This window comes from Eupeodes corollae, chromosome 1, assembly GCF_945859685.1.
Source record: "Eupeodes corollae chromosome 1, idEupCoro1.1, whole genome shotgun sequence".
In the NCBI taxonomy this organism is placed as follows: domain Eukaryota; kingdom Metazoa; phylum Arthropoda; class Insecta; order Diptera; family Syrphidae; genus Eupeodes; species Eupeodes corollae.
The window spans coordinates 215,333,255-215,353,029 of record NC_079147.1 but is presented as its reverse complement, the minus strand read 5'-3'; the positions used below and the strand labels follow the sequence as shown (position 1 = coordinate 215,353,029).

General features: G+C 31.1%; 1 protein-coding gene across 11 annotated transcripts in view; it reads left to right on the top strand.

Moving 5' to 3' along the window:
* LOC129952446 (uncharacterized) overlaps positions 1–19,775 on the top strand; it is a 271,289-nt gene that overhangs the window by 99,333 nt on the left and 152,181 nt on the right. For all 11 annotated transcript variants that reach the window (XR_008782313.1, XR_008782320.1, XR_008782314.1 and 8 more), the window contains exon 2: positions 1,557–1,600. The gene's annotated coding sequence lies outside the window, so the exon portion shown is untranslated. The remainder of the gene's footprint in view (positions 1–1,556; positions 1,601–19,775) is intronic.

Here is a 19,775-nt window from a genome sequence, read left to right as displayed (position 1 = left end):
TTGACTGTCGTATTTCATTTACTTCTCGATCTCTTGACTCTTCTGATAAATTGAGTGAGTGGATTTTACTGCATTGAATGTCCTATCTGTCCAATCCACTGCCACTTGCACCTTCGTTTAATAGTGGTAATGTATTCCGGACTAGTTGAAAACACGATTTGGCGAAAAAACACTTACAGCTTTGAAATTCCCCAATGATATTTGATGTTGTGGAGTTTGAAAATAAGTGTTTATTAAGTTTATTTTTTAAGAAAGCTAACAGTTCATCTAAGAAATCGAATCAAATTTTATTTTTGTAAAAGCAGGGACAAGCCATAAACGGTCCTGTTGGTGTTTGTTACTTAAGAGTTCCTCCCGACGGCATAATCCTTTACTACTTTATCTCGTCTTTTTCTCATATCGTTAACTTTCCAGTTGTGCTACATTCGTTTAACAGCACTGAATCGACATTTCAGCGGAACAGTAGCAGCTTTGTGTTTAAGCTCAGGGAGTTTTTCTTCAAAGCATTGGAACACAGCCTTTGCTTTTCCGATACGTTTAGTGTTTTATTGTTTGGTCTCGCCTTTGGTAGAGACAATATTTCTAGGATAGTAAAACTTTTTGATTACCTACCTTGTTCTCTTATGATGTAGATCCGTGGCCCTATTAAAAACCAACACTCATTGCTATATGCCCCTATCATTGAAAATCTGTTGGCAGAACAGTCTAATCACCCTCAATAAAAACTGAATAAACAACACAATGACCTCAATAGAATTTCAGCTCAAAGGCTAAATTTTTAGCCAAGCAGCAATTGGAGCCGTATGTCAGTGATAACGCCCTGAATATTGTTTTCAAAGTTATTATTCGTCTCAGAATTATCTGTGTAGACAAGCGAACCCCAATAAAAATAGCACCGCAGTGTTAAAACCCAAGATCTTGGAAACCACAAGAAAATGCGCTCACCAAAAGTTTCCTTCAACAAGTTGATTGTTCGATTTTTAACAAGAGCCTAAAGTGTCGGTGACAGTTATGGTAAACATGCTGCAAATCGTTAAAAAGAACAATTTCAAAAATTGGTTTCAAAACTATGACTTAAGTTGTAATTTTTAATTATTCCGTACCAAACACTGAAATATTGTTTTTTTCTCGTCAACCTTTTAGTCGCTCTGTTTGCAAAAGAAATTAATTATGTGTATATATGTATAGTACTGGTTTTTATTTTTAAATAGGGTCTGCACATATTTAATGTAGCATTAAAATATTAAAAGGAAACTTTGAAATTGTGTAATGAATACAATTCATGAACTGAAGGTATAATGTCTTTGTAGGACCAAAAATAAGACCTAGAATAGCATCTTTTTTTATTCATTTATTATATACCCTTCATTAATTTGTTATTTTAAATGTCCTTGACCTAGTTTTAAGGATAAGACAAAATCAATACACTCTGAAAATTCTCGAATCTGTTGAATTTCTTCTATCTATTCAAAGTTGACTTTTTTTTGTTATACATTTTTCTCACTGCCTCTCTTTTATCCTTTTAATTAATTAATGAATTTTTCCTTTCTTTTCAGGTAACATCTGGCCAGATGGTTTTCCATTGATATGAATATAACGAGTAAGTTTTTTTTCTTTTTAATCAAAATATTAGCTTTTTATGTTACAAAATGGTTTTATAATAATGATGAAATATCGATGAATTCACGAGATTGTTAGCCTTGATGGCAGAGTATGATAAAGTTTAACCATTAAGTTTTAATATAACAAAAAGTTAATCATGTACTGGAAGTTGCGTGTAAGTTTGATAGAACATGTGAAGCGCTTGACCTTAAGCAGTGAGTCTGGTTAACTAAGTGTTTAGCTTTAGATTACCATAAATATCGGTTGAAAAATTTAAACACATTTTTTTTTTATTTTCAATTTAGAAAATATTGCGCAAATTACGAACTGCGTGAGAGGTATATTCATAATATAGAAATAATTCCTACAAATTTACATCATATCCATATCAAAAGGTTTATATTTTTATTCATGTTGAAAACGGATATGTTTTCTGAATAGAAAAAAAGAATTTTCCTTTTTGTTGTTCATAGAAAACACCAACGGAAAATTTAATATTTTTTTGTTTGATCATAAAGTATTATGTTTCATCATTTCAAAAATAAACAGATAAAAAAGAAATACACACTTAATATATTTGTTTTGATATCCTTCTTCACACAACGATATGCACGCATAGATAAACAGTTTTTTGCATGGGAAAATATTTGAACAAAAAAAAGGTATCAATAGATAAATAACGGAAATTTAAATTCAATATTATGTTCATGAATTGATGATGTATATTGATAATGTACAAAAAAGTATATTTATTGTATGAAATTTCCTTTTATCGAACACTCAAAAATGAAATTCTATTCAACCCACAACAAATGTTTCAATGAACTTTATGTTATTGTGTTCTCAAACAATATTTGTATCAATTAGTTTCTTTTTTGTATTGAATGAAAAACAGCATAACATAAGTAGAAATTTAATACACTCACCGTCAAAAGCTTAGTGCCAAAATAAAATAAAAAACTATACCGCTTTTATTTAAACCTTTTAAGTGAAATATGACAGCTGGAAACTAAATTTCCAAATTGAAACAAAATTCAACACTTTTTATAAATAATCTAAGTTAGACGCATACATTTTTTTCTTCACATTTTTCCGTAAAAAATATACGAACAATTACTACATGACATAGAAATGGAAGTTTTCAAAAGATATAAGCTTTTACGATTCCTTTTAATTAAAAAGTTCAAATAGTTTTTAAAATACATTTTGAATTAAATTGATTTGGTGGCACTATGCGTAGATAAACTTTTGAAAAACAGTTTTGTTAAACAATAAAATACATAATACTTCTTTCTACTAACTACGTTTTTTTTGTGTTGCAGAATAAATTGATAAATTAAAATTTTAACATAATATGAAATCATAGTCAGAAATTAGACAATATTAATTAAAAAAGTATAACCAACAGATTTCTGTTAAGTATAAACTCTGATGGATGATAATCGTGAGCAATAATTTGAAACAAATTACTTGCTTACACTAGTACCTACATTGTTCTGATTAGAATGACACCTACAATTTGTACCCATTTAAACAATAAAATTAGCAGTACAACTTACAATTAAATAAATAAATGCAAACAACTTGGATTAAACCATTGTTTTTACTTTCGATATGCTATACGAGTTTTATTTTTGATCATATGATTTTTGTCTATATAAAATAACTTTTAAAACAATATAAAGGAATTTTTCAACAATGGGTTCGTTACAAAACACCACATTACATAATCCCGAATCATAAAATCCTGACTCACAGAATCCCGAAGCACAAAATCCCGCAGTTTCAGTTTTAACAGCACTGTATAGATTTTATTTTCCATAGTAACAAAATGACACCAACTAATGAGAATCAACAAGAACGAAGTTTTCTACTATGCTACTTTAATATTCAATACGATTGATTTCTTATATTTTTAACGAGCTGTGATTGAATAAATTCTGGGTTTAAATTGGACGTTTATAAAAAATATAAAAGAAATGTTTATTTCGAAAATGTTTTAGTAAAAGTGTTGTGGGTTTGCCCACTCGGTTCGTCGCAAATCTCTAAACCCTAAGAGTGTAATCGCCAGGTAGCCACCAATGTAAACAGTTTTTTTTTGTTTAATAAAAACAAATTAGAACTATATTACCGAGTTCCAAAATATGTTAAAGTTCTTAAAAGAAAATTTTAAAATAAAACAAACAGAATGGAAAACAGAAGAAAATGTAAACAAATCAAATATCTCGGATAGGAAATTATACATATGTATTATAAAAAAAGGACTTTTGAATTCCTGGATTTTTACTATTTTATTTTTACCTAGATTATGTGTAGTTGGCTCCCATTTTACAATTTTTCAACTTATGAACAGAAATTTGTAGAAAAAAATATGAGGATTCGCAAAAAATAGGATTCTCAATTGAAAATCAAAAAGATCATTTTAGTACAATAAATACATACAAATTGAGTTATTAATCACATAAAAATCAAATACGCTAATAGCCAAATTTTGATATGTATTTAACAGCTAGCTGCTTTTGCAAATGTTTTTCTTTCCGAGAATTTGTATATAAACCAAAAAATTTAATTTATTCTTTTAAACTAATTGTATACCCTTAAAAGAAGCATCTTTCGTCATAAACTTGTGGCAACGTATTTGCAAACATGTTTCAAAGTATCTGGTACTCCTTTAAATCTTTTGTTGATTAGGTTTTTATTATAAACAAATTAAGTGGCGCAACAATCCGGTGGGAACAAGGGACCTAGTGACTTACAGCTCTCTACCGATTAATGTTGCCTGGGATGGAAGGGACCTACAGTTTAAAGCCGAATCCTAACGGCTAATTTGAAAAAGCAGTTTTCATGACAAGAATTACTATTGTCGAATTTGTCAATTCCACACATGAGGCAGTAACCCAAAAGCTATGGCATATCAGTCCTACGCACTATATATTTTATCGATCCAAAAAAGTGTCAACTTAGCGTTGTCTTAAGTTAAGCTTATAGTGGCCTGCTGATATGCCAGTGAAATATTGTTCGAGAAACGAAATGGTTACAAATGGTGAACAAATAAAGCATTATTGGCAACAAGCGAGATTTAACTTTTCTGGTTCCAAATGGTAGTTATGTATGGTTTACACGGAACCTTCCTTGTTCAATCGACGGTTTTGTATTCTATTGGTTAACATGTAGCCCACTGATTACTGCAGTTGATGTTTCATGGTTGTCATGACCGTGCTTAGTCGTGTATGCTTTTTCGACCCAAATTAAACAATTTATTGCACTCATAAGCTCTTGATTTCAATAATTAACATGTTAACAATGAATAACATGTCCAACGTTTCGGACATTTCAACCTGCACACAAAATTTAACAGAATTGTGTTGTTAAATAGTTTGAATATTCATTTCAAGCTGTTTTAAAAAAGCACCGTATCCCATTAATCAATATTTTTACGAGTAACTTTTCACAAATGTATAAGTAAAAAGAGTGTCAACTTCAAAATAAAAACATTTATAGCAATTTGTGTCCCGAAAAAAATCAAATTAAAATTCCCTGGTACGGTTTTAAGTGGCTCGTCGTCTATTTAAAGTAATCAAACCAAGAAATGCGATTTGTATACCAATTTTGAGTATTTTAATTTATTTTTATGGGTTATCCTTTATAAAGAATTTCTTTCAAACCAACCAAGTACTCTAGAGATCCAAACTAAATAAAATATTCAAATTGGTTGAACCGCTTTATGAGTTTTGACGAGACTAACGAACAGCAATTGACTTTTATATACGTAATAAAGATTTTACAATGTTTGGGTGGGGTAATGTTTCGTTAACATTTCGATTTTCTTGAATACAACCCACGACCTTTTTTGTTTGGCATTGGCAAAGCTCTTGACTAACGAGATGATTCAAAACTACAAAATATATAACCTTAACAAAAAATCATATGAAATGATTTCTAATAAATCATTCAATTTTGGTTCTGTATAGATCGTATAACGTTTGCCATAAAAAGTATTCTTGAATTAAGCTCTGTTTGCACATTCATTTCAAACACCGCCGCTGCCGTCACCGCTCAGGATGTACTTAACATACCTGCATAATAATACCTAAGTACCTAACTACAACTTGTCAACCTTTATCTGAATTGAAAGTCATTCATTCAAATTCATCTTCATCTTCAAATCTCGCTTGACAGATTTCACATTCCTTTATATCCTCTTTTTTTTAGTTCAAAATCCATTTACTCCAATAACAGCACCCACCTTCAGCTACCTAGAAGTTGCTATATACCTTTCTGCAACATTTTCAGTTAAAGAACTCAAATACCAAAAGAATTACATCTCTAAGGTAATTGCTTTCGCTTTTTCAATTATATTTTCTGCAGCAGTTGTTACTCTTTAGTTCAGAGTTTTTCTTTTTCTTTTTCTATTCTTTTTTCCTTTTTGTTATTTTTCTTTCTTTCGGAACAATTCCGAGTCCTGATTGTGATGAACGACTGCATATAGAAGTTTTAAGATAGATGCAACTCGCTATATTCTATGTACTATCTGATGCTATGCTTTTAGCAATTTCACAATGAGAAAGACAGTTGAATGCAAACTTAAATGGATGGTTCCTCAGTCTCATTTCATTTATTTTTCCATCCTTAAATAAAAAGGACGAAAAGCAAAAAAAGTTTATGAAATACGTTTCTTTTTTATTTGCGAACTCATACGTGGGTTTGAGAAGGTAAGTATAGATACAATCCTTCACGTGGTATATTTTTGCTGAAATTACAACTCCTGCTGCTGCTTGCTGCATGGTGCTTGGAACAAAATATTCTTCTGCGTGATGCATGTAGCTGCAACCTTACCTGATTATGTGGGTTGGTTAAACATGGGCTCTGAGGCGATAGTGGTAATGGTAGAGGTGGCAAGGAAAAATCCTTACACGAGAGAGACAGTAGATGTTGAAACTTTTCCAAATGTTCACCTTGGTTGGAAATGAAAGAAAAAAGAATCAACTTTTTAATTTTCACATTTTTCATTAAAGTTTTTCACTCACTGAAATGTAAGTGTGTAACTACAACGATGACGACGACGACGAAGTAGACGTCGTTGACGGAGAGATGGTAGGGTTTAAGCATTGAGCATAGGTACGTAACATATCTGGGCGGTTCGTTTCATACTGAAAATAAAAAGTGCCAAGCATGTAGCTCTTTGATGATTTCAAGTGATTTCAATTAAGTTAAGGGGCACAAGGGCGTTGATTAAATGTAATTTTTACCACTCAGCATCACAAGAGTGGGATATAGTTTTGGCAGCAAAGAAGTTTATACACCTCTACCTCTATCATGATGGATTCGTAAAAAAAGAGTTCTTCTGCAATCGAGTTAACTCGGAAGGTAGTTCATGAGGAAATTAATATATATGTATGTTTTTTTTATATACATATTTATATATTAAGAAAAAATTGTTTGTGCTATTAAACTTTTTCGAGAGGTGTATACGAGAATTTTGTAAAATAAAAATAAATGAATTTGACGTCGCAAGCAGACTGAAAGGAATTTATTTTTTTGTCAATACACTTTAAGACAATTAAATGAGAAAAATTCATGAGGACTTACGTACACCTCTCATGGAAAAATAAATGCAAAAGCGCATTCGCTTAAACTCGATACCAAGCATATTTTCATTTTAATACGTATCTATAAAAAAGAAATAAATCATTAATGAAGGCTTGAACGCGTAAAGGAATTTTAAAATAATTTGTTCCTTATTGTAAAATTGTATTACAATCTATACGTGCAAGTGAAACATCTTAAAAACAGCGAAAAAAAAAGGGTTGATTAATTGATACTTGATTTTTAAGCAAAAAGGATATTTCTTGTAAGTGACTGATCGAAAATATTAAATGGAAAATTCAGTAAACACTTATGAATTCAGAATGAATGTATACATCCAGCAACAAAAAATAGATGTACTGAGTACAACCTTGGCTTTATTCAGAATTCTTGAGAAGAATTTATGTTTTTTTAATTTTAATTTCCTTTATTTTGATTTAAAAAAAAAACAGCTTTTACTAATTATTTCTTCAATATCATAATACCTAATTCAAAAAGTGGTCAGATCTTACAAATTGGAAAGAAAATTATTTTTAAATTTTAACATCAAGAAAATCACATGTAGTCGAAAAATATGTAAATAGATTATTGTAACTGATATTTACTAAACCATAAAGTTAAAAATAAATAGTGTTCGTTATGCCAATTTCTTATGACCTAACGAATGTGGTTTGGCATGGTATTGAACAACTTTTAAAAAAATAATTTTCATCTAGTTCGCTGTACAAAACTATTTCTACAAAACAGAATCCCTTTGGATTATTCATTTAGACATCAAATCCTTACGGCTGCTTGTAAGTTTGACAACAGGTCACAACCTTCTAGAGGCTTACTACCGATGATATGTGCATGTGCAAAGGATGCTGTAATGAGGAAGAACAAGAAGACAAATCCTTCGACAGACATTTCTTTAAGAATTTCGAAGAACTTAAAGATATTCAAGGAAGCTGTCTGTTAGGCATCACAAAAGCCTTTAAATGGCTAGAATAAGGCTATCCATAGGTTTAACAACTCTTTTAGGAATTTAATTCCGCAGGGTATCACAATAGGTCTACATTAATCTGAGTGCAGCGATAACGCCATCAATTGCCTGCCCATCAACATAACCTAACCAAGCTTCTTCTATCACCTAATTCATCTCACTGATTGGTTTTTGAAGTTATTCTCTTATTTTGACCCATTCGCTCCTAACACTTCTTAATCCAATTGTGGTAAACAATGTTTCCTGACCATTAAAGCAACGAAATCTCAATAAAATCTTTATGATTGTTTAAATGAATATAAAGACTTCGTCAATGTTTGTGAATTTTTCTAAAAAAAATGCATTGGAAGTTTAAAAGTAACGTTTCGGCTAGGTGGCATGGAGCTCAGTCATTTTGGGAAATACCATTTCCGGAATTCTCAGAGTACCTTTTGTTCCAATGGTTGCATAACACGTTTATTTATAATTTGAATGTATTTTTCAACATTGACAATACCTTCCAATATAATAATATCATCATTATACTGCCGCATTTGCGGCAGACTGCGGTATTGCCACCAAACTTGGGTTGATCTAAAAAAATAACTTTTCACCATTAATTTTCAGTTAAGTTTTTTTAAGGCTTAGTCTATTACTAGAGGGGTTTTTTTGTCGGATGTATAGTTCTGAATTTAATTGTTATATTGGGTTTTAAATTGGGCCGGGTAGATTTTGGCGCCACGTTGCGGCCATTTTTTTTGGTGACATCTGTCAAATCTTTTGTTTATTATTCAGTTGTTATGCCAAATCATCATGGCCAATAGTACGTTCAAATGATAAAACTTTATTATCAAAATGAGTGTTCGTTAACGCAAACATTCCGCGCATTGCTATACCACCACGGCTCTTCCCAGTCACAGTTTTCAACGTTTGGTAGCCAAATTTAAAACGATCGGTTCAGTAAACAATCAGCCAACACTCGTACGTTCAAGGGACACAAGATCAGCCGAGAAAATCGCAGCAGTCCGTGAAAGTGTACAGTAGGACCAGAGTTAGTCTATTCCTCACGGCCGTCCACAAAAACTCGGCTTTTTGCAGACTTCAACTTGACGAATTTTGAGTACCGATTTGGGCTTATGCAACTGACCCAGGAGCTTAAAGCTCATGACCAAAGACAACGCCGTTTGTTCGCTGACTGGGCTTCGAATCGTTTGGAAGAGGACAACAATTTGGACCGCAAAATCATCTTTAGTGACGAGACGCATTTTTTGGTGGAACGGGTGTGTAAACAAGAAAAATTGCTATATATGGGACGACACCTACCGACGCAAGGTTCACCAGGTGATAATGCATCCTCAAAAAGTTACCGTTTGGTGTGGATTGGTCAGTCCTTTTTTGACAACGAAGTTAGTGAGTGAAACTACAAAACGATGATAACTAATTTCTTATGGCCCAAATTGACTCTAGACGACATGTGGTTCAGGCAAGACGGAGGCGGCGGAGGAGCTACGTGACACATAGCAAATGCCACCACATCTACCCGCCCTTATTGAAAATCCCTATATAACACAATATTTAAAACTTGCGATTTTAAGAAACCGAATTTCGTTACTCACAAAATATTATTCCAACTTATTTGTAAGTTAGTACTTATGACTCAGCTTTTTAGTGATTTTCTCACCAACAATAACCTTTTTTTTGTTCGTAATCCCTAAAAGACAAACAAAGACTAAAAAAATTATATACCTAGCTACTTTTTTTCAAGTTTCTAAGCTTGTATTGCAAACCCAGTTTTAAAGGGGCTTTTTTATCTTGATGTCATTAAAATCGTGATTCTATTTGATTGATTTTGAAAAAAACTAGCTTTAAGGAAGTTCAATAATAAAGCTGTTAAGGTTTTTGTTATGAGAGTCTTAAGACTTCAAATATAATGTAGTTTTTAATTTAATTTGATAAACGATTCTGAAAAACTTGACTACATTCTTTTGAGCAATTCAAATACAAAATTTGAACTCAAAATTGATTCTTCAGCAAGAATTGCCACTCTCCCCGATTCAATTATCAACTGATGAAAGCCTCTATTCGTCTTACTTGAATAATTTGGGAAGGTTTTAAAATCAATCGAAATGTGAAAAATTTAAAACAAATTCACTGCTTTTTCAAATTTGATTTTCTCGATCTCTAGAATCTAACCGAAATTTTAAAAGAAGAATCACAAGAATTCGATTTCATTTAAATTCTACAAAAATTTCAACTTTCAGCATTCGTATATTTGAACAACTAAATCTATTGAATTCTTCACTTACATTAATTAACTTTTGATTGTTTCATTTTCAAATAGTTACATTCCTTACGAAAGTAACGACAATGATACTTATAAAGTTCCATTAAACAATCGCCAAATCCAATAAAATTTCCAAAGGTCAGTTAAAAATACAAACAAGAAAATAAAACTCTCAAAACAAACCCTCATCACTCAGTTGAAGCATTTATTTTCATGGTTTATTTATTCTTCCTTTTTTCTAATAAAATTCCTGGAGAATGATTAGCAATAATTATTATTCTCTTAGACCCTCCAAAATGCGAATTCTTCCTAAAAACATGCCTCCATACCCCCTTTTAATAATATCTTAGCATAAAACACATACATAAATTTGTAGATACCTAACCTACCCTCGTTGAAGAAAGAAGCTTTAAACAAGTCCTTAGTCCTTTTAAAGCTGTAATTCTTATGAACCATTCCAACGTTCAGCCAAATCTTCCATCGATTTTTGTTAATATATTTTTATTAAAAAGGAAAAAAAATCCGTACAAAATGCGGACGGATAGCCATTGATTTTTAATTAATATTAACCAAATTCATGGTGCGTTGTCATGAACACCATAACTTGGCCTTTATGATAAACCGCATTATAAGTCTGTTTTCTGTTTTTCCCTCATAAATTTGAATTTTGATGGAAATTCGATTGATTTGTGTTTATTTATATTTTTATAATTAGATTTATACAATCGAGGAGCATTTTAAGTGTGGAAAAGTTCCAATCGGTTTTGAATGTTTGGTTATTAATTTTTGTAATTTCTTTCTAACCACAAAGGACATTTTATTCAATAATGAAAATTTTCCTTTTAGGTACTCAAATTTTCGGCGAATTTTCAGAAGATTTATTGCAAAGTCACTTCGAATGAAATAAATAGCTTCCCACGTATTGATTGGTTGGTTACATTACATTTGAACAGAGTTATAATAATTCTTGTGTTTTATTTATTCTTCGGTTTTGTTGATCTTTTAATGTCCTTGAGATTCAGTCAATGGTTATAGGTAAGTGTTTTTTCGACAATTTATTTTTTTGTTGTTTGTATTTTTATTTTGAGCGTAAATTGATTCTAGGCATGAAAAGAAAAACAAAATTCTTACAAAATTATTTCGAATGGAACAATATTTTGTCGAAAAGCTGGTAATTTATTGCTTTTTTCTAGATACGGTAGTGGTGGTGGTTTTTATATTCATATCAAAACATTAGCGTGTGTTAAAATTGTTCTCGATGTAAAAAATAAAACAATTTAGGCAAAAATAAAAAGCTTGAGTAGATGAATTATTTTGTGTTTGTAGAGGTTATGTAAAATACGTAGGTATTGTTCTCTTTTTGCTGTCTCAGCTTCTAATTCGGTCACAACGATTAAATGTGTATATATATTAAAAATTTAGCTTAAACGATTTGTGAAATTATAAGCCGTATAATAAAAGTCACGCAACAATTCTTGACGATAATCATTCACTTATTCGACTTTTTTCAAGTGTATTGTAACACTTTTGACAACAATTTTTGCCTACACGCTCGTAACACATTAAATTTCAAAATGTTGACCTTCATGTCAATAAAATCAAGCCAGAGAATGTCTTGCTAATTATTTTCTTTTTCCGTATTCCGTATTATAAAAACAAACAAAGTCCTCAAAAGATATATACACAAAATCAAATTTTGTTATTCAAAGAACTTCACTCAAGAAGTTCTGTCGAGACATTTAGGACGTTGAACAAATGTATGTATTAATGGCAATATTTTAATTGATAAAACAAAACTGTCGATTCAATTATTCAAAAACATAATAAGAAGAAAAAGATGAAAGAAATGTGGAGTAATTATCTTTCTTTGTTAAAAAAGAATTGAGTAAAAAAATTGAATTTAAAGAAATTACTTTTGTTTCTAAGTCATTCTTTGTATCTGTGAAACAAAACTTTTTCAAATTCAGTATTATATCCTCAACTATATGGCCGAAGTCGTAAAAAGGGTTGTCAAAAAAACGTACACCGTGTACGATTTTAGCTCTCTCCAACTCTTTCTCAGTCGAAGTGATTTTTGTTCAACCGTTCTTCACCAAATACTACTAGGCTGATCCATTTGCCTGCCTTCCTGTGTGAGTGGGTTCTATTGGCCCGCAATGCATCCATTGTCTTTTCGAAGCATATGGCCAATTCAATTTTAATATCCATAAACACGGAGGTTATGGGTCCCTGACTAGTTCTTGCTTGAAGATCAACATTATAGATACGGTTGGTATAGAAAATCCTCAAGATTTTGACAGTGCTCTGCATCTATACAACAACACGTATTCAACATTGAAGGAGAAAAGACATAGCTTGGTCTTTAAGCTTAAAGAGATATTTCTCCATATATTTGACAGCAATCCGAACCCGGCCTTTGCTTTTCTGATATGGCTGTCAACGTCTATCTCAGTTTACCACCCGTAGAGACAAACCTTGCAGTATTGGAAGTGTTCAAAAATATATAAGGAAGTTTTAAGGCTCATCCTCTTAGTTTTTCTTAGTTGATCCATATCCCCGCGATTGTTGCTTCTCTCTCCTACCTTGTTGTCATTTGATAGAGATCCATTATCCAGTCTTCCAAATATTCGAAGCATGATTGTCAGACACCCTATTGAATTTTCCTATATCAATTTGACAAAGTTGTTACAAAATGATGACATCTCCGTTTTTTTTACAGTTCACGGCCGAACTAACAGCTCATGTACTTTTTTTAATAATAACAAACAGCTTATTTCCCATTTAATGATTGCTCTAAAACTGGGTCTACCTCAATTTTGTTTGTTAAACAATAATAACATAATTATGTATGTTTTTATTTCCAAAAATTAAAAAAAAGTAACCTTTAAAGTACGTATTGAGTAAAAAGTCAAAAATCTCAGATAACTTTTAATAACAAGTGAACTATACATTACCAAAAAAAGTACATACTTTAAAAAATATTTATTTTCTAAGATATATTCAAATTTTAAAGTCAATCGGTTGACCATTTTCTGACAACTAAAAAAAAATGCAGAATTCTGAGAGGCGATTGAAGTTTTGAGTAGTAAAGAAAAACAGGAGCATTGTTGCCATAGTTTTAATACTTTAAATTAAGAACCAAGTACTTAAAGTTTGTTGCCGGTCTTAACACAAAATTTTTGGTACACATAGGTTTCCTTATCCGACTATTCCTCTCGTTAATCATATCTTCCCATTATGGAGCCATCATACAAAATAGATTAACGCCCCCAAACTTAATGTATAGTTCTAAAAAAAAGAGCAATTTCATGATGGCACTTTGTTTTTTCAAATTGAATAAATTGAAATAGAAAAGTTTTTGAATTGTCTTCCCCATAAATAATGCTTTTGAAATTTTACGCCCAAACAATGCAAACTAAATTTGAATATCAACTTAAATCTCTTTGAAAGTTATAAATTTTCTTGGTCCCAACAATTTTTTGAAAGAAACCACAAAAATAAAAGCTAAGCAAATTTTGTTTTGTATTCTTTTATTTCAATCCAATTTGATCACTCTATATATGTATATGTAGATACCTATACTACCCAAAGACATTAGAATTAGAATTTTTCAAAAACACGTGCTATAATTCAATTCAATTCATTACCTATATTTCTTTCGCCATTTTCTGAACAAAATACAAATTTTAAATAAAATCCTTCTCATCAGTATTCTCTCAAAATAAAAGAAACAAAATGTAAAATAAAAGATAAGTTCAAACCCTCTTAACAGAGTAAATATAACCAGTGAGATAGAAATGGTTTTGTTGTTGTATTGTTTGAAAAAAAACATAATACAGCAAAAAAAAAGAAAACAGGATATCCTTCAACTTCTTTTCCAATCAAATTCAAATTGATTATAAAGTCCACCATCGCATCGCCAGTACCCGCAAAATATAACGGATAACTCAATTTGTAGTATGCTGGAATCCATTCCGTCCTGTTTCCGGTGCAGCTAAGCGAATAGAGATAATAGCAAAACAAAACAATACTTTTTTTCCATTTTACTTGAACAATAATAAATTCAATGAATCAATGAATATTGTTAATTTACACTGCACATCAATTCAATAGAGACATTATTTAAAAGTACAACAAATCAGTAGAGTGGTTATAATACTACCCCCAAGTGCCTTAAGCATCATGCCAAACATCAATGGGGTTTAAAATATTTGATCGAAAAGGCCCTCATAGTCATCGTGCACATCGTCATTTAGTCGGAAATTGAATAAACATTTAAAAGACATTTTATGTCGATCCACAGTGTATCCTTCTCCCTATCGCTATCCATGTTAATCAACCCTTAAGTCCCTATAACAGTAATGTATTGCAACCCACAACATAATTCAAACCTACACGTTAGCTGATGGTATAGGTTACGTAGGTAACCCAAATGAATTGAAAATCCGCAGACAAAGCTCTCATTCGTGTCAAAGGATTAATTGTCAACTACTGTCACAAATAATTAGTGTCGACTTTATGCTAGGTTTCTATCTATGGTATACCCGCATTTATACGGTTAAGGTTTCACAGAAAAATGTGTAAAGTGGCAAATAATGGATATCGTATCTATACACATACATATACGATAAAATGAAAGTGCAAAAAAAGGAAACAATAAATAGAAGAAAATAAAATAGAAAACACGTCGTCCTCGTCATAGAGGTGTATCTGTATAATTGTGGGGTTGAATTAGGGGTGGAGTGTTGGGGTTTTTATTTTATTTTATTTTTTGTGTACTAAACCAAACCCACTTTGTATCAACAAGATTAATGAGTATGTGATGGGAAAGAAGACAAAATAAATGGCTTATCTTTTCTCGCATAGTAATGGATGATGTGGAACTATAGCAAGAACGTATAGGTTTAGGTGGATTGAGGATAAATGAAATTTGTCGTGGCGATGGTGATGGCGATGGCGTTCCTCCGTGTATAATGTACATATATCTTGAACTCTGAATCTGTCTATGTCAAGAGCGAAAAAAAAATCAATAATTTTAGCTTTTAACTTGGCTTGCTTTGAAAGTCATCATTTCTAAATTTTTGCACAGGCCATTTCCGCGTGTATAACAAGCACTTTAGGATTCAAGCCATCTATTAGCCAAAAAGCCAAAAGCAGAACACTGAACATTTTTTTCTAAGCTCAATTCAGGCTACATAAATGTATGTCCATATATACTTTAAAACTTTCAGAGACTCGAGATCATATAAGTTATTCTCTTTATTTTTCAAAGATTTGTAATTTTGATATATTATCCTTAAAATACCTTACAGCTTTAAAAATGAAAATTTTTCTATCAAAAATATAAATATATAAAGAATATAATATATTTTGAATGCAATATAAATATTTTACATTCAAAAAGTATTCTATATTTCGTTTTTGTGCTTAGTGTTGAATAATCCATCCCACGACCGATATTGAAAAGGCCATCAGATTAGCTGGAAAAGTATAAAACATGTCATAAACCCCCTCCCCCTAGGCCATATAGTTCAAAGAGTATAAACAATGACTTTATTCATATGTTTTCTGAAAAACAACAAAAAATTGTGTAATGAAAAAAGTTAAATTGATAAATAAATAATCCCTTTTCAATTATTTTAACAGAACTTTATTTAAATTTCCAGTGTGAATTAAAGTTTGGGGCTTTTTGAAAATGTGTTATTTTTTAAAATTGATTAAATATCGATTTTTTAAGATAATAAAAGAAGCAAAAGAGCTCCATTCCATTGTTGATTCCATTCAATGTCGTAAATTTGAACAATTCACTCACTAAGTTTAAAATTTCATATTATTTAGAACACTCCACACAAATATGGTAAAAAACTGTTTATTTAAAAAAGAAATAGAATGTCTATTATTTCGTATATTGATTTTCTGATGTCACTATTATTTTGCACAGCTGTGTATATTGAATACAGATCTTTGAAAGACTAAATTCTAAGCAAACAACTCGCTTAAAATAAATAAAATGAACAAAATACAAATATTTATTTATTACCTAACATCACCCGAACTACTATGTCCTTAGGCAGCCATTTAATCATGGTTGAAACTTATTTTAAGCATGTTTAGACTTAAAATAATAGATATTAAATTTAAATTTGCCGAAAATATAGGCAACAAAAAAAATATTGACCTTTAAAATAAAAGCATGTGAATCGCGTTTTACTTTATTTTTTTGTTTTCAACAAAAAGAAGGGTCTGAGAAATAATTACGATACTCAGGAATTTATTTTTTACTCTAAGCTACAAGATAGTCAAGTTTTTGTCAATGAAATAGTGAAAATCCGAATCAAAATTAGACACACAAAATCTTTAATGTCATAAACTACACTGGCACTTGGTTATAATAATAAAACATCAGAGCTTGTAATTTTCTTTTTAAAAAACAGAAATTGCAGTTATTTTGCATATGTCTTAACTTTTTTTAGCCCAAGTTAAAAAAAAGTATAATTTTATGTTGAAACACGATAGGTCTTGGAAAACAAAAAACACGTATTTCCGAATTTAAAAAGAAATAATGTTATTAATATTTTATGTAATATTTAACGGTTGGTTAAATTACTGTAACATTGAAGTCAAAGTTAAAACAATAATTATGTTGTGAAGAAATATCTGAACCAGTTATTTTTTTTTATTATAGCATAATGCTCCGGTCCTTCCATACTGTCAAAGAAGGAACAGGCCGGGGCCCTTATGTTTTTGGCTTAAATATGATTTTCAATTGATCTTCGATTCATTATATTTGGCTTTAGACTCAGCTTGCATAAAGGTTTGCCTACCAATGCCACAATGCTTCGCATCATTATTGTTGGCTCCGCATAATGCGAAAGGTCTGCCAATGTTGCTGTAACTCTTGTTAGCCTTATAGTAACGCCTGACCTCGGATTTGGGCAAATCAGGTTTAAATGTATAAGCAAATCCTGAAACTCCACTTTAAACAAATATCTTATAGTTCTATTTGTGAGGTTCCTTTAGATAATACCTCTTTAAATTGCTTTTAGCTTAAGTTGAAGAAATTTGTTCCTCAATATAGAGATATTGCGCAATGGGACCTCCACTAAAGGTTTCTTTTGATTTGTCTACAATAAGTCTAATTTTGAAGAGCCTGTCATCATTAACAGCATTACGATTTGGTCAATTAGAATAGGCATTAAAATGACTTAGCAATGAATGCTTTCCAATTACTGGTTACCCTCGTTAAATGTATCAATGACATCATGAAACTTGCTCCAATAAACTCCTAGTCCACTTGAAAAGATTGATGAAGATTCTTTTGAATTATTCAAAAAATAGTTAGCTCAGAAATAAAACGTGTTATTTCTTTGGTGAGTGGTACTCTTGGCGTGATGGTTATTGAAGAGGACTTTCATGCTAGAGGTCTTGGGTTCAATCCCTGTTTTTTTCACGGGTACTCCTTTTGCGAGGAATTGACAGATCCTCCAAGAGTAATTCTTGTCATGAAAAGTGCTTTCTCAAATTAGTCGTTTGAATAGGGCTTAAAACTGTAGGTCCCTTCCATCCTTGGCAACATTACTCGCTCACAGGAATGGTAGAGAGCAGTAAGTCACTAGGCCATAGTTCTCAACGGACTTAATAAACTGGGTGGGAAATCATAGTTCCCTGTAAAATAAATTTGTTGGTTGTTAAGACTAAACTTCTTTTTGTTCCATTTCAATGCTGGTTTTTGTTTTCATTTCCGATTCACCAAAACTGATTTGCTTAATGAAGGGCCATCAATAGAGTCAATGAGTTCAACATTTTCATTTCCATTATTTTCTTCTGAATCTGGAAAAGGTTCAATATCCTCTGAATGTGATTGATAATAGGGTACAACCATGCTATCATCATCGAAATCAAAATCATCTTCACTATTAAATTGGTAATTTATGCCACATCCTCCATCTTCTCACATTGATCTCGAAGTGATTCTGAACCTTTACAAACACAAAAATTACTCTTTTCAAACAGAAAGGTAAGAATATTTATTTGATTAGAGAAAATGAAGACATTCATTCACTTACCTTCAATTTTTCAGCAAAATACCTCAAATTTGCAAAATCTTTGTTTTCATTATTAATTTATAAAATTGCACTTCTTTAAAACGAACAATTTAGACTATCAAAAGTCAAACTATCAAAAGCTGTACAACAGGATATTATACTAATGTTTTAATGATTTCGATAAACTAAAAACATTCAGTAATTTTAAAAGAACTTATTCGGTTTGTTACAGAACTGTCACATGCGGGTATAAAGGCTATAAATAATAAGCCATGAAATTAGCTTAGCTCTACGATTTCTTTGTTTTTCGTATGGGGTGACAATTTTAAAAAAAGAAAAGTTTTCCCCTGCATAAATAGCCCTTAACATATTTGAAAAAAAAATCGCATTATTTATTAACAATAAACCCGTATAAGTATTCCGCCTAAACTGCATAGCTACTATCAATTCCGTGTCAAAATTTCAAACTTATTTTCTCAAAACCTAATTCAAATCTACGGGACTGATAACTAAAAAAAGCTCTTAACCGATTTGTTTGAAACTTGGAACACGTCTTCTATAGAATGAGTCCTAAGAACCATCTAAAAAATAGGTTTACTATTTTGTTTTATTCCACAAGCTTAATCAAATGATTGATTTAATTTTAACACGCTTAAAGTAAAATTTTCGATTTTAGATCGCTTTAGGAAAAACTTAAAATCCAGCCGATCGATGGCTCTCACCTCGAGGTTTGAAAGTATTATCTAATATTGTCTCTTTGTTGAAACCACATGAATGTTTATTGGCTGCTCTATTTTGATTATATATTAATTTCCATAATATCTAAAATGTTCTATCCTAAAACTAAATCTCCTGAGGCCTTTTTCCTCTACAATAAAATGTCAATGCAATTTATTTTTAAGTTAAATGAGAAAATATGCAAATTTATCCATTTTTATCAGGATATTTAATTTTGCACACCACCACAAAAACGCGACATCGAAAAGAAAAAATTATGCTTTCTTTCTAATATAGATATATATTTGAATTGAATATTTGCCATGAATAAGATTTAAAGGATTTCGCACTGTATAACTTGGAGAATACGGAATTGTTTATTACCCAACAAAACTATACCAGCATAAATCTGGTTTTCCAATAAGAGCGCTAAAAAAATTTTATTTGTTACGTAAAACAAAAACGGTTTTAGATATCAATGAAGTTCTTTATTCCTGTAAATGAACGTTCGATGCCATTATGTATGGAACTTAATTTCTTTTGCATAGCCCCCACGGGCACGCTTGAAGAAGTCCAGATG